This window comes from Columba livia, chromosome 25, assembly GCF_036013475.1.
Source record: "Columba livia isolate bColLiv1 breed racing homer chromosome 25, bColLiv1.pat.W.v2, whole genome shotgun sequence".
Classification (NCBI taxonomy): Eukaryota; Metazoa; Chordata; class Aves; order Columbiformes; family Columbidae; genus Columba; species Columba livia.
The window spans coordinates 980606-994321 of record NC_088626.1 but is presented as its reverse complement, the minus strand read 5'-3'; the positions used below and the strand labels follow the sequence as shown (position 1 = coordinate 994321).

General features: G+C 47.7%; 1 protein-coding gene across 3 annotated transcripts in view; it reads left to right on the top strand.

The window, feature by feature from the left end:
- The window catches only part of LOC110365005 (uncharacterized), a 209987-nt gene that overhangs the window by 23943 nt on the left and 172328 nt on the right, over positions 1-13716 (top strand). For all 3 annotated transcript variants that reach the window (XM_065040887.1, XM_065040888.1, XM_065040885.1), the window contains exons 5-6: positions 1204-1297; positions 12696-12954. The gene's annotated coding sequence lies outside the window, so the exon portion shown is untranslated. The remainder of the gene's footprint in view (positions 1-1203; positions 1298-12695; positions 12955-13716) is intronic.

Genomic DNA, 13716 nt, shown 5'->3' with positions numbered 1-13716 from the left:
TGTGCTCCAGTGTATGAATTGAAATTGTCTAGAAGGGTTGAGGCCTTCCCTGGTCTGTTATTTAACTGCAGTGTTGTTCGTGTCACCACACAGCTGATGTCCCCCTGCTTCCAGTGACCAAGGGCTTTACCTTCCGTTCCACATGCAAACAGCACAGGTCTCGCTTCCATTGGGGTGACTCAAGCTTATTTCTTTCCATTGGTAAGGGCACGCCTCCTCCTTTTTCTGGCCACATGGGCTTGCAGAGGATCCTGAGTGCTGCAGAGCATTGTCATAGCGGGATAATTTGTCAATGCTGGCAGCAGAGCTTTCGCTGTCTGGAGCTGATCTGGTCCCGGGCCAGATAACACTGTCTGTTCTAATGATGAAATACAAGACATCTTAATGGGGAAGCTGGAACTAGTTCAGAAAGGGGAATAAATAAATGCCATAGATCTTTAAAAAGCTTGAGAAATCACCCAGAAAATGCAGGCTATTGAATGCAGTTATTTCTCTTTCCACTTTTAGAAAGGAAATGGCTGTTTTGACAAAACTATAGAATAGCAGCTCTGAAGACAGAGGGTCATAGGGAAACAATGCTCTGAGAAATACACTGGGACTCTTCCAGAAGCGTTGAATGAACTCTGCACTGGAGGCGGCAGTGGATGTAGTTGTTTGGTACTGATGGAAAACAGGCCGCAGCTCTGTTCTCCCTGAGTTCATACACTGGCTGAAAATAGAATGATGGAAAGAGAAAACAGAAAAGGAAGCTGCCTGTTCTTTCAGAGATAGGGAGTGTATTTTTGCTTGCTCTACACAACAGGTGGAGCAGCAGAGATGCCTCTTGTGAAAGGGAGGCCTCTAGCTCTTGCTACAGTAGCTCTGGCAATAACCATAGTCGTTCACGAATCTGGAGAGCAGAGTACAGGTCTCGTGTGGAAGGAAGGCATTAACAACCTTGTCGTCTTTCACGCTGGCCATATTCATTAAATCTGGGTTGAAAGGTTTCTGTGGACAGTAGATTCCCTTTATGCCATTGAAAAAGCACGTGAACTTTTTCATGTCTCGTGTCTCTCATAAGTCACAGAAGCTATAACGAAGAGGATTAATGTGAGATTGTGAGGTGGGAGGAGACTGTTATGATCATATAGTCTGAACTCTCAAAACAGAGATGAAACATGTCACCAGATAGACCAACCTGGATGACTCTTGTTTGTTTTTCAGCACAGCGCTCTTCTGGTTGGTCCATCTGCGCGGATGAAGCCCCGTCAGAGCACAGCGGGCTTCCTGCTGCTCGGTCCCTGGCAGAAGTCAAAAGGTAAGATTCTCTATTGCTGTTTTGTTGAAAACAGGTCCACAACACAAACTTTCAAGAGTGGACAAGTGCATTTATGCTCTCATTGGTTAAACACAATTCAGTTCTGCCTAACTCGCTCCTGGTTTCTAGGGTATGGTTCTATTATAAAGCATGTCACACTTATTCCTTCACCTCAGACTCCATTGGGAAGATGTGGGGTTTTGCTAGGTGTTAGTTTTCTGTCGAAATACAGAGCAGCCCCTCTGTGTAACTTCGCCAAATTGCAGCTTGCTGCATTTCCATTAAGTGAAGGCCAAAATGCGCACCTCTCCCCGGCTCCCACTAACTTCTCTGCCAGGGTCTCCCCTCCATGGAGACGGTGCTTTGCTTGAAGAGTAGACAGGGAGCTTTGCATTGCATGTGGATGTACACATGCACTTGTATTTCAGTTGCAAACCCATTCAGCAGCAGATGGCAGCCAAACCCCGTTACAAAATGTGCTTCTGAACTGCAGATGGCTGAGATAAAGGCAAAACTCCTGCAGTCTGTACTCCGGCTGAGGGAACCAATACAGGCGTGCTGACACCTGCAGGAATCCCCGTAGTAATGTCATGTACAAAGAGGAGCTGGAGCCCACGTTCAGTCCAACGCACTCTGCAGAGCTGTAACTTGGTCCCCAAAAGCCAGCTGCCTCCCAGAAAAGAGACTGCCAGAAACCAGAGACGTCTTAATAAACGTCAATGGCAAACGAATAGGCAGACACTGACACTGTAGGAGCTCTCCACCTGGTTGGGTTTCTTCTTGTTTCCTGGGTAATCTTAGATTTTTAAAGGGAAAAGATGACATTTCAGTATAAATGTGTATTAATAAAAAGCAGTTGTTTGCAAACCTGCGGTTCTGCACCAGTTGTGCTGTGGGGAGAGTGGTTGCCTCAGGTGGATCAGGAGCTTTGCCAGGCATAAGACCTTGCCATTGCTTTCCCTGAGGATTTGGGATGTATCAGAGCAAAACAGAGCTTAATTATAAGCGTGTTGGTTCATTCCTTCGCTCTCCATATAATGTAGTTTAAGTGGTACGTGGTGTTCTGGATTCCTCCAAAGTGATTGTGAGGGCGGTAAGGGGAAGGTTAGACAATACCCCACTGGTGTAGGTGAGTGTGCCTGCGGTACCTGCAATCAAAATAAGGAGTAATGATCATAAGAGTTCTGTCGGATATTTTTTTATGCCTGTGTAAGGCACGCTGTCCTGAGTTTTCCTTCTCTGGCTTATGTACTTGCGTGAAGCCTGACCTAGAGGAATCAAGTGGCCTGTGGCACCTCAGAGCTCCCTCCCCCTGCAGCTGCCCCCTCACGGCGCGGGGCTGCAGGCGGAGCTGTCCTGTGACCAGGGCTCGGTGCACCTGCTCCCGGCACACCTGCATAGCACAATTACAGCTTGATAAATCACCTATTCAGGGACATGTCCTTTTTTCTGCCGAGTGTGTTTGGAATTGCTGGCTGTTTCATCTGGGTTACTGTGGTTTGGCAATAGTTACGACATCACAAGCAAGTCAAGGGTATGTGAGAGGGTTCATCTGTCAGTTTGTGAGATGAAAAGATACGTGTGCCTGAGTGTTCCTCCAGCCAAGCCTCTCCTTTCCCATCTGTATGCGCTGGACATGTTTAGACACGTGTGACACAGAGAGCTTTGCACCTCCTGTCAGATGCTGACACGGGGAGGAATGTGGATCAGCAACAAAGACACAGACCAGGGCAGCGTCAGGAGTAGCATCCCGTGAGAAGCAGGAGATGGAGGTGGGCTCTAGTGCTCTTCAGAAACCTCCAAGGGTGCTGCTGTACATCCTCTAATCACCGCCTGGTGTTATAATGCTGGGCTTAACAGCCCATGACCTCAGATTATGGCCCAGAGAGGACTAGATCAAATGTCAGAGAAAAGATGTTCCAGCTGTTAAATAGCTACTTTAGGATTTGGGGAACTCAAGCTCATTTTCTTGATCTCCGTCATCAGATTCAATCTGGGACTTCAGGCCGTTTAGCCTTTCTGAATTTTGATGACTTGATGGGAAATGGAGGAGGTTAAAGATGGTCACGTAGGTGTGGCTGGGCTGCGTGGTGAGGGTGTGCTGCCTTCATCCCAGCCTCCGCCCGCACAACTCACAATGGTTTCTGTGACTTCAGGGGAAAAACTCCACAGTTCGGAGTGAGTGTTAGCTTGTGGATCCCAACATGAGAACCTCACAAAGAAAGGAATGCAATGGTGTGTTAAGTATGTAGCGCTCACCATATTGAAGTCTGATTTCCCAGCAGGGTTTGCGAGCTGGTGGCAGAGTGTAGTCACCTGCCGTCCCAGGCAAGGGGCGAATTGCAGTATTCTTACCCACAGTGTCCGTTGTTTGCTGGTCCTGCTGGGTTGCGCTGGGACTCCTAACCCGAGCTGGCACGTTGGGCACAGGGAGCGGATTGTGAGCAACAGCAACCTGCTCCATCTTCCAGAGCATCCGCTGGAGAGGGCGACGGGACATACTAGCAAATGGTGTCGTACCAGAATTTGCAGGGGGAAGGCAGGAACCTAGCAGGGCAGAGAGGCGCGCAGGCCCACATTGCTCGTTCTTGCTTTGGAACAATTAGCTGCTGCTGTAGAACTGGAGAGGCTTCATAAATGATGTTCCCTTCCCTCCCAAACCCTCTTGTGCTTCAGCAGCAAAGGCAAATGTCAGTACAGCGAGGAGTCCACGGCGTCCTCTGGAGAGCTTTGTGTCTTCACAGCCGTCCCTGGCACACACGCGGTGTCGGGACAAGAAAATGCTGCTCGGTGCTGCTGTCCTACAACTGATTAGGTCAGCTGTAAATATTGGGACTGCACGGTACATACATACATGCATACTACCAGATTGTGCTGACTCCTTAAATATAAACGAAGCCATAATTAGATTTATAACGTGTCCCTCCCCCTCCTCATGCCCAATAACATAATTTACCAAAGGGGAAGGGGAGTGGAGGGAAAAGAACAAGCCCTCACAACCTGCTGAAATATCATTATTAACATGCACATGAAAAGTCAATTATGCCAGAGGGAGGTATTTAAGTGAAGTGAGTTTCCATACTTTGGGATTACACCTTGGGGATTATATAGTTCTTATTTATTTATTTTCCCTGAGATCGCTGCTGCTGCTGTGAAGAACAAAAACGTTACTAAGAGATATTTTGGAATCTTCTAAAGAAATATGCAGATAAATAATGGTTCCCATCGCCACCAAGATTCTCCCTCATCACCATATCATAAAGACTCTATATTCTAAGCAGCCAGTGCAGGTGTGTTTTCTGGTGTTTAGTTTTAAACGACACCGGGGACTGCTCTTGCAGCGCTTCCCTGGGGGAGACGTTTGACTGTGCTGTTATTATTAGTTGCAGTATTTATTATTTGTGTTAAAGCGGTGCCTCGAGGCTGCTGCCGCGGCCGGGATCCTCTCAGGCCGGGTGCTGTGCGTGTGCATGGTGAGAGGCAGTTGTGCCTTACGGAGCTCTCGGGTCTGAACAGCAAGAGCAGACAAGGAGTGGGAAGGCAAAGGAAGCAGAAAAGGGTGAAATGAGGTATCTTTGTATCCAGGGGAAGAACTTTATTAGCATCATTAAAAAAAAAAGTCATCACAAACCAATACAAAAAAACCTTAAGACCTATAAAGCTCATCCAGAAGTGAACACATAGACCTGTTAGGATTCCTCGGGCACTCCTGAGCCCCTGCATTGATACACTTGCTTTACCAGTCATGGCTTTTCCACACGTCGTTGCCTAAGGCAGGACAAATTTAATGGTGTATGTTTTGCTGAGTTGTTGACTCTCTTTTTCATTCCTGCAAAGTTTCCAGTGAGGCACAAAGAACGCGAACGCGGCTCCATGTGCTCGGCTCTGCCACGGCTCCTTCCCCCTCGCGCATCAACAGGAACTGAACTACATTAAAAGGGAAACCAGGTTAAAGAACCAAGTTTTAGCTCCCTGTTAATTGTAACTTATCTAGTGCCTGGATAATTGCTTGTAAATACCTGCTGAGTTGCCAAGCCCATGTTAAGGCTTGTCAGTCCTCAATAAATCTCCAAGACTTGAGGTCCCACTGCTCAATGGAACCCATCACGTCCCGCCCCAAGGCAGCGATGCCGGGCGCTCCAGCTCAGCTAATCTGGCAGAACGCATCACGATCTTAGAAATGTGGGAGAAGGGCTGTGCAAGAGCTCCTGAAAAGGTCATTGGTATTTCTGGAGCAATAAATCATGGAGGGAAAGATTTGCATTTTGGCTGTATAAAATCCAGGGCTGGATTAGAGAGAGCATACTTTGCAGTAATATTTCTCTCCTGACTTGTTTTATTAGCTTCCTTTAAACATGTTACATTATTGCTTATAGAATTTCATTTACTTGGATTGGCAGCTTGATAAATATGTCTATTGGCGATGATTTGGATTGCTCTGGGCATTAATATTATTAAAACCTGTCACAAGGAAATGTCTGAAAGATGACTTACTGTAAAGATTACAGCATGAAATAAATCATACAATGGTATTTGTTACCGTTTATGGCCTCTTGGAGCCGAGTCAATCCCTTTTTATGTTGCATTATTTTTCAAGTTTTTATAGCCTTACATTATATATCGCTGTCAGAAATGAACAGATGGGGTGTCAAACACGAGCCTTCTGAATAATTCCCACCCTCGGGTTATTTGTATGAAGGACAAGTGTAAAACTGTGTTCTCAAGAAAAAGGAGATAGATAGAGGTGGAGAAAGTGTTGTTACAGCGAGCGAGATCCCTTTTGTCAGCAGGCGCATTGTGCTTTTGATCAGTACCTGGTGTTTGTGCCGCAGGGCGGGGGCTCCGTGCAAACTTGAGCGGGCTGTTGGTATCGCCAGAAGCCTCAAGGTGAGACAAGCGTCACGTTCCTGCAGCTCCCACGCCGCTGAATGGGAGAGAGGTGGAAGGGACGCTTCCGTGACAGCCACATCCCAGAGCGGCTGTGGAAACGGGGAGCTGTGCCGGTAGGTACCTCGGAACACTGAGCACAGCCCCTCCTGAGCCACACAAGCGGCGTTTCTGGAGCGTGGGGCGCACAAAGGAGGAGATGAAGAGAGGTTTTGGATGCTGAAGTTTGCGATCTGATGTTATAGTCAGGTAGCATCTCTAGGAAGAGATATTTTGCATTCCACTTTTTGTTGTGCTGGGAAGTAGCGTGTTTCTTGCTGTGTGTTTTTGAGAAGTACTTGTCAGAGTTGGTGATGAATACACGTGCAGTTAATTGGGTTTATCCAAGTTGAAGAATTCAGGCGGCAGGCATCATCCGTGCCTACTTGCCTCCAAGCTTTCCCTCTTCACACCCCCAGACCCCAGAGTCTTGTACAGGTACACAGAACATAAATCAGCGTTATTTTTGGAACTTTTGGTATAAATGGTTCTTCATCTGTGCGCAGGCTGGCTGGGCCTTGCCCGTGCAGCACCGAGCTCCTGTCTCTGCTCAACCTGGAGCAGGTCCGGGTGCATTTCTGACACACAAAACCTGGCTGCCCTGGGGTGCAGGACCTGCCCAGACTTGCTCAGTGCAGGCTGCATTGTCCCTGGGTGTGAAAGCCCAGTCTGGTTGCTGGCATTGAAACAGGGGTTTCACTGTTTTTTTTCCTCTGAAACCCCGTAACAAGTGAAAGCATACTCCATTGGGGCTCCAAGTCACCAGGGGGGTTACTGATAACCTCTAACAGGACTCTTCTTCCATCACTGATTTACTTCTTGGTTCAATTTTGGTTGAATTTTGTAGAGAAGCCTCCAGGTTTGTTGTGTTTGTTTTTTCTCCTTCCTTTCTGGAGAGTAAGGCGTTCAGAACACTAGAAGGAAAAAGTCTCAGGCCTTGCCCGCCCTTAGACACAGGATTCTTTCTTCAGTTTGTGTTCACGCTCGCTGTATTTGACACCTACACTCCCTGTCATTCTCGCCCGCCGCCGTTCCTCACGAGTTACCAGCTAATCCAGAGCCTACTCCAGCTCTTTCTGGAGCGCTCTTGTGTTCACACGCCTCTCGTTTCCCTGAGACGCACCATTATGGCTCAGCAGCCTTGTACTCTGCAGCCTCCCCCTGTATCCCCCGGTCCTTGCTCTCTATTAAACGTGAGAATCCAGCATCTCCCTTCCCCAGGCCCTTGTCCCACATCTCTCATCAGGCTTGCGTAAGAGTTGTAGGGATTCGCGTTCACCCGGCAAAGTACAGTTGTGCTGCACACTGTAACTGGAGTTGTGCCCACATGTACGTCCTAATCCTGCTCCACGTTATACGATAGTATAGTCACTTAAAGAATTTGTGTGACTGATGGTGTGAGTTCTGAGTGCACAGGGATAAGTTTCATAATTAGCTTTCCTGTGAACTTGTGCAAACCAGTCTATTTATAATTTGGTCAGCTCCTGATTTTTAATGAGGGTGCTGGGAGTGAGCGAAGCGTCTGGCAGCATGCGTTTCGTATTTTAATTGCCCATAGTAATTCTGACAATTACACCAATGCCATAAATCACATGATAATGACCCATTAAAAACCCCACCCATACTGAATGAGTGGATGGGGATTTGAATTAAACAGATATGCAATGGCTTTAAAAGGAGCCAAAAGCTCCATGGAGTTTTGAAGTCTTCCCAATCTTTTCATGGAGATGCAGCTCCAGAAGGTGAAGAAACTTTGCCCAAAGTTTGTTTCACAGGCCAAGTCCTGATTTCCTCAGCACGGGATCGCTTTGCATGGGCTGAACCCTTCCTGTGCGCCAGGCTGGGATTGGACCCGTCCAGGACTGGGTCTCAGCTTTGGCCCTTAGTGAGAATCACTTGTATTATCTCAGGTCTTGAGTAAGTCAAGTTCTGCTCTTTAGATTACTTTGCTATTAATAACGTCACAATAAGTGGGTGGAAGTAGCTAATGGCTCTAAGCCACAAATGATCCCAAATGTTCCCAGTCTCTACTCTCCTGTAAACCTTGACAGATTGGGAGTGCTTAGTAAAATATTGTAACACTCAACACGCGTTTACAAGACAGCGATCTGTCCCGTGACGGCTTCCAGATGTGTGAGTGAGTGCAATTTCATAATTCAAGAGCAGATTCTATTGCCCTCTGCAGATCCCCCATCAGGCTGTTCATAAACGCTGCTCGTAATTAAATTAACCCACTAACTAGCCGTGCAAATTCTAATAAGCAGTGACCAAAAAAAATAGAAGCGGGGAACTGTTGAGATGCTCTCCAAAATGACAAGGCTGTCTTCAGAGATTATTTATCATTATGGGAAGATTTGTTTTTTCCCTTCCTGTTTGCCAAATTCTACTTTGTCCCGTCACACATGACAACTGTTTCAAGGTTTTAATCTAATAATTAGGAGCTGAATTTGCCACCCTTGCTCAAGCTGTCTGCTGTCGGCTCGCCGAGCAGCCGCTCTGGCGTCCACGCCAGCCTCTGTTCGTGGGTGGGCAGCAGGACCGGGCTCCAGTTATTAAAATACAGCCTGTGCCCAGCCCAAGCAGCGGTGGAGGAACAAAACCACACGGCAAGGAGAGCTGCGTTTTGTCCGGCCCTGCCGTGACCTGCGAGGGGAAAAGGAGGTTTCACAGGGGATGCTGTGAATGATGAGCTGTTGTTCTCTGTCACAAACAATGGCTCATAGCTCTGACGCATGAGGTCTGCCTGCCGACGTGGTCTGCAGCTGCCCCGCCATAACTGCGCTATATTAATTTGCAAACGTGTTGGAGTTCTTACACCTGGTTTATATCTATGGCTGAACAACATGTCCTTCTGTAGTAAAGTGATAGCTGGAGGGAGGCTGAATGCAGAAATGGAGGGCAGATAACAAAAGCAGATGATGTCTTGTCTTGTACATCACTCATGTTTCTTTAGTGCAGTAGGGGCTAATGCATCTAGATGGATGTTCAGACAGTTCTGTCTGGTTGTCCTTATGCATTCGGAATCTCTCCAGTGCTGCCAGCTCTTCAGGCTCTGAGTTCTGCTCAGGGCATCGTCACCTGGAGTCCTGTTACTGGAGAGTCTCGGCTCCATTTTGCAGTGTGCTGTGGGACGGTGCCCGTTAGACTGGGACTCAGCCTTCCTGGTCCTGCGCTGTGTGAGTCCGGTGCTACACGGCTCTTTCCATGCATTTCAGTTCAGCTTCATTTACCTTTATAGTTCACATTCACAACTCTAAATAAAGCAGGAGTCCCTGATGTTCGTGGGGGACTGTAAGGATTGCTGCAGTATAGATGGTAACTACAGACTATTTTTGTTTTATTGTATTCTGTACAACCATACTGACTTCACTGGGATTACATGTGCGTTGCTTAGGGGCAGATTTGGTTCAGTGGATGTAATTAAGAAAAATTTAACTACTCATTTTTAAGATTGGTTTTACATGTTGCCTGATGTATTTGTTAATTATTGGATGGAATACTCTAAAGTATAATATTTTGCAATGACACGTAATGCCTCTGTGTCAGTTAAGGCTCATAGTTCCTCCTGAGGTAGGGAAAGCACTTTGATGCATTATGATTGCAGTGATATAATCCACGATGCTCAACAAGCCAAGTCCAGACAGGCACCGTGTTCTCACAGCGCAGGGCCGGGAGCAAGAGAAGGGGCTTTGCAGCAGCTACAGAGCAACTTCCATTGTGCAGAACTCCGCTCCTCCCTCGAGGAGAAGGTTAACGCGTGCGGGTCTGAGAGCGATTCCAGAAACAATAAGAGGATTCCCAGATGGGATGTGAACTGAACAGCCCCCATGCCAAGCGTTAAACCACCCTGGGGCCGGGGCTGGTGCTGGCGGGTCAGGGCTCTGAGGTCCCGCTGCGCGGGCGCCCACGCTGCTCGCTCTCTGAGCCTTTGCTGTGCACGTTTCTCACGTCTGGGTTTCTGGGGACCAGTGGTGCAAGCCGCCCAGGCCTCGTCCTGAGGCGCTTTGTGAGCTTCCACCCTTTGTCTCTCTCTGCCCAAAATTTAGGACACCGATAAGCTCTGGTTGCTGGGGATTTGCTGCTGTTCTGTGCTTAGAGCACAGAAGGCAAACCAGTTGAGCCCAGACCTCGATGCGTACACTTGACATTAAGACTCATTGTAGCTGCGTTTTCCCACAACAAGGAGTGGAAGAGCTGATGTTGGAAAACTGCGGGGAAGAGATTCAACAAAGCTTTAGGGCTTTGCAAAGGCATTATGAAGAATTTAAAGATAGCTTGTCAGCTGGAAGCTGTTGGCAGCTAACGATTTGATAAAAGAACTTCCACTCCCTGCCTTCTAATGCTATAGACAACTGTTAATCACTTATGTTAGTCCTCAAATGAAGTTTGAAACATCTTGGATGCGTCCAACCATCTTTTACCATAGCACATGGTCTTGTGCTTTTTACATATTCCATTCAATGCGATGGTAAAGAGCTCAAAAGAGAACGTGATGAAGGTAACGCAGACATGGCCACACACAGCATCATGTGAAGGCAACTTCTTGTTAGATCAGGATGTGCTTGGCTTTGTCAAGGAGGATGAACTGAGTTTCCTGCTGTCTTTTCACTCGTTCTCCCACTTTTGGGATCCACCAGGTGTTTTCTGCAAGGCATATATATTTCCCGTAATATTAGAATGAGGAGTTGTCATTTCTGACAGGTTGTGTATATAGACGATGGCTTTATTGTGATAGAGATATATGCATTGACTGATTGGTAAATCTGAGTCAAGTAAGGGAGCTTGTGAGTCTCTGAGTTGCCCAAATACGGTTCAGTCAGTGGCCCGGTGCTTGGCCGTGTGGACGGAGGGGTGTGGGGGTGGGTGGCAGCGCGGGGCTGCACACACTGCAGGGATTGCAAGGGGTGCTGCTCCCCCTTGGAACTGAATTGATAAATTCAGGAGAGGCCCCTTGTCAGAGCTGTAAAATGACCATGTGTTTTGCTGGAGGGAGTCGCAGGCTTTACCATGAGCCCCTTTTCAGGAGTGAGCCGCAGGTTAAGTGCCCTGAGCAGGGTCACACAGACTCAGTTGCAGAGGTGGGAGCTGGAGCCTCGTTCCACGGGCGTATTCCATTGTGATTTAGGTGGTAACCGGGGAACACAGAAGGATCTCCAGGATAACAAGGGGTCAGTGACACCTTCCATGTTCATCTCAAGGAGGGCAGGCACCGTATCTCAGGAGGGGATCTCAGCAGATGGACAAAGGAAGGTCTGATTGACACCTATTTTATTTAAAAATGTGGTATGTTGTGTTTTCAGACCATGTATCTGTGACGTTATTGATCGGGATATCTTTAAGACGATTTGGTTTATTTATTTAATGTGTCTAATCCGTAAAAGAACAAATCCCATGTAGAAATGGCAGGTTGTACTCGGAGCTGCCAGGGAGCTGAGAGTAGGCAACCAAATTTTGCAATGAGGTGATCAAAGATTTCATCAGAAATACAGAATGTTCAAGCTGTTCTGCCAGCTGGGAGACTTGTAGCAGGCTGGAACTCATGCTGCTTGAAATGCTGCAGCTTCCCTCCACACAAATAAAAGGACCCTATTGCCCAGCAACCTCCAAAATAGGATTAGTCACTACAAATGGGCAAATATCCTAAGAGGACTGGAAGCTCAGTTCTGAGCTGAAGGGTGATGTTTTGAACAGGTCTTACAGGCGGGTTTACATGAGGAGAGAGCTTAGAGCTGCTGCTGTGTCCTGGCTCCGTGCGCCACTTGTGGTCTGGACCGAGGGTCGTTGTGTAACTAAGCCGGGCTGTGCGAGGGGCTCTTTGTGAGGGTTCAGAGTGTCCACAGAGGTACTAACAGCTTCATGTTCGTGCAGTATCTCCCTTTGCAATCGCATTTCTGGGACAGGCGAGCCCTCAAGGGCCAGGGAGTCTAAGATGTGTTTTTGGGAGCAAGTTGGGTGCTTGACAGAATCCCAGACTTTGCTTTGGGGATTTTAAACGCTGCGGTTTAAAAGTTGTTCAGGTGCTTAAAGGTGCCAAGCGTACTCCCATGGCTTTGTCATAACGCTTCAGCATTTAAATCTGTTTGGAAGCCATGGACAGGATGGGCTCACCTGCCGGGAGCTGCTCCCCGATGTGCATGCGAAACTCGGGGCGTCCAAACGCGGATCGAAGCGTGGACCGCTGACATGGCACCGCCGGGTCCTGAGCTCGCCTGGCCGGCTGCCCCGAGCCGGCTGCTCCGGGGGGTTCGTCACTGCGCGTTTCCTCTGCGGTAATAGTTTCTCCAATTGTTCCTATAAAATAAGCCATAAAATAGATTGTGTTTTTAATTGTTTAGTTTCATTCAGCAGACTAATCGTTGGACTTCAGGCATGTTACATTAAATACAGCTAAAGGTTTCATTATTCAATTTAAACTAATCTAATTAGTTAGAGACAATCATTTAATTTGGTTATGATTCTAATCTCTCATCAGGAAACTTCTCCCTGACAAAGTCCCTTGTTTCTCTTGGGAAGCAAAGTGCGGAGGAGCGAGCGCAGCGGGGACCCGCAGACCCACGGCCCTGTGACCAGGACGGGGACGCGCTGGCCCTGACCAGCCACGCGAGGTCCCAGCCCCGAGGCACCGCCCTGGCGGTTCCCACTCCCATCCCGCACAGAGAGGACCCCAGACCTGCCCCACTAACAGCCCTGGTCACCCAGAACTGCAGCGGAAGCAGAAATGACTTCAGCCGGTAGGATATTTATTGTGTCTCTTCCTCCCTTAATTTGGCAAAGGAGCTGAGATTTGTCCTCCTCTTGAGAATGTGGAGTATTAATTAACTGGAGACGGGCTGGGAAATGGATGGTTCTCCTAAGTGTTTTCCCTATGCTTTATTATCATTCTAGGCTTTTGAAACAATGGCTGTGCCAAAGAAAAGATTAGAGTGAGGCAGAGACAGGGTTTTTTAATAATAACTAGACAAAATAATATCAATATCCAGTGCATACAATCAGAACAGAAGACAAATTATTTATAAGATATATTTGAGTACGAGGTAATTGTGATTTGAATAGATTACTTTTATCTAATGTGTTTATTGCTACATAAATATAAAGATGTATGGAACTCTATTGATTGCATATAGATAGAAAATAGTATGTACTTTTATATAAAATTTATGTATCTCCATCTATAGCGACAGATAGAGATACTGTTCCTACTGCGTCTTTCTACCATGGAAGAGACACTTGGAGCAAAAAGGGTGTTTCATGCCATCCATCACTGCCCCACTCCCCTCCAGCAGCTTTTTGTGTTGCCACTCGACACTGCAGTGCCAGGAGTGCCGAGCTCTGAACTGCCGTGCGCGTGGGGACCCTGGAGGGGAGAGCAGCTGCTGATCACCGCGCGGCTGCCCCGCAGGGCCCAGCGCTGGCACGGCCGTGCTCGCTTGGCTAAACTGAGGCACATTGTCAGAACTGTCACCACCTGCGTGCTCTTTTTCTTTAATCCACGG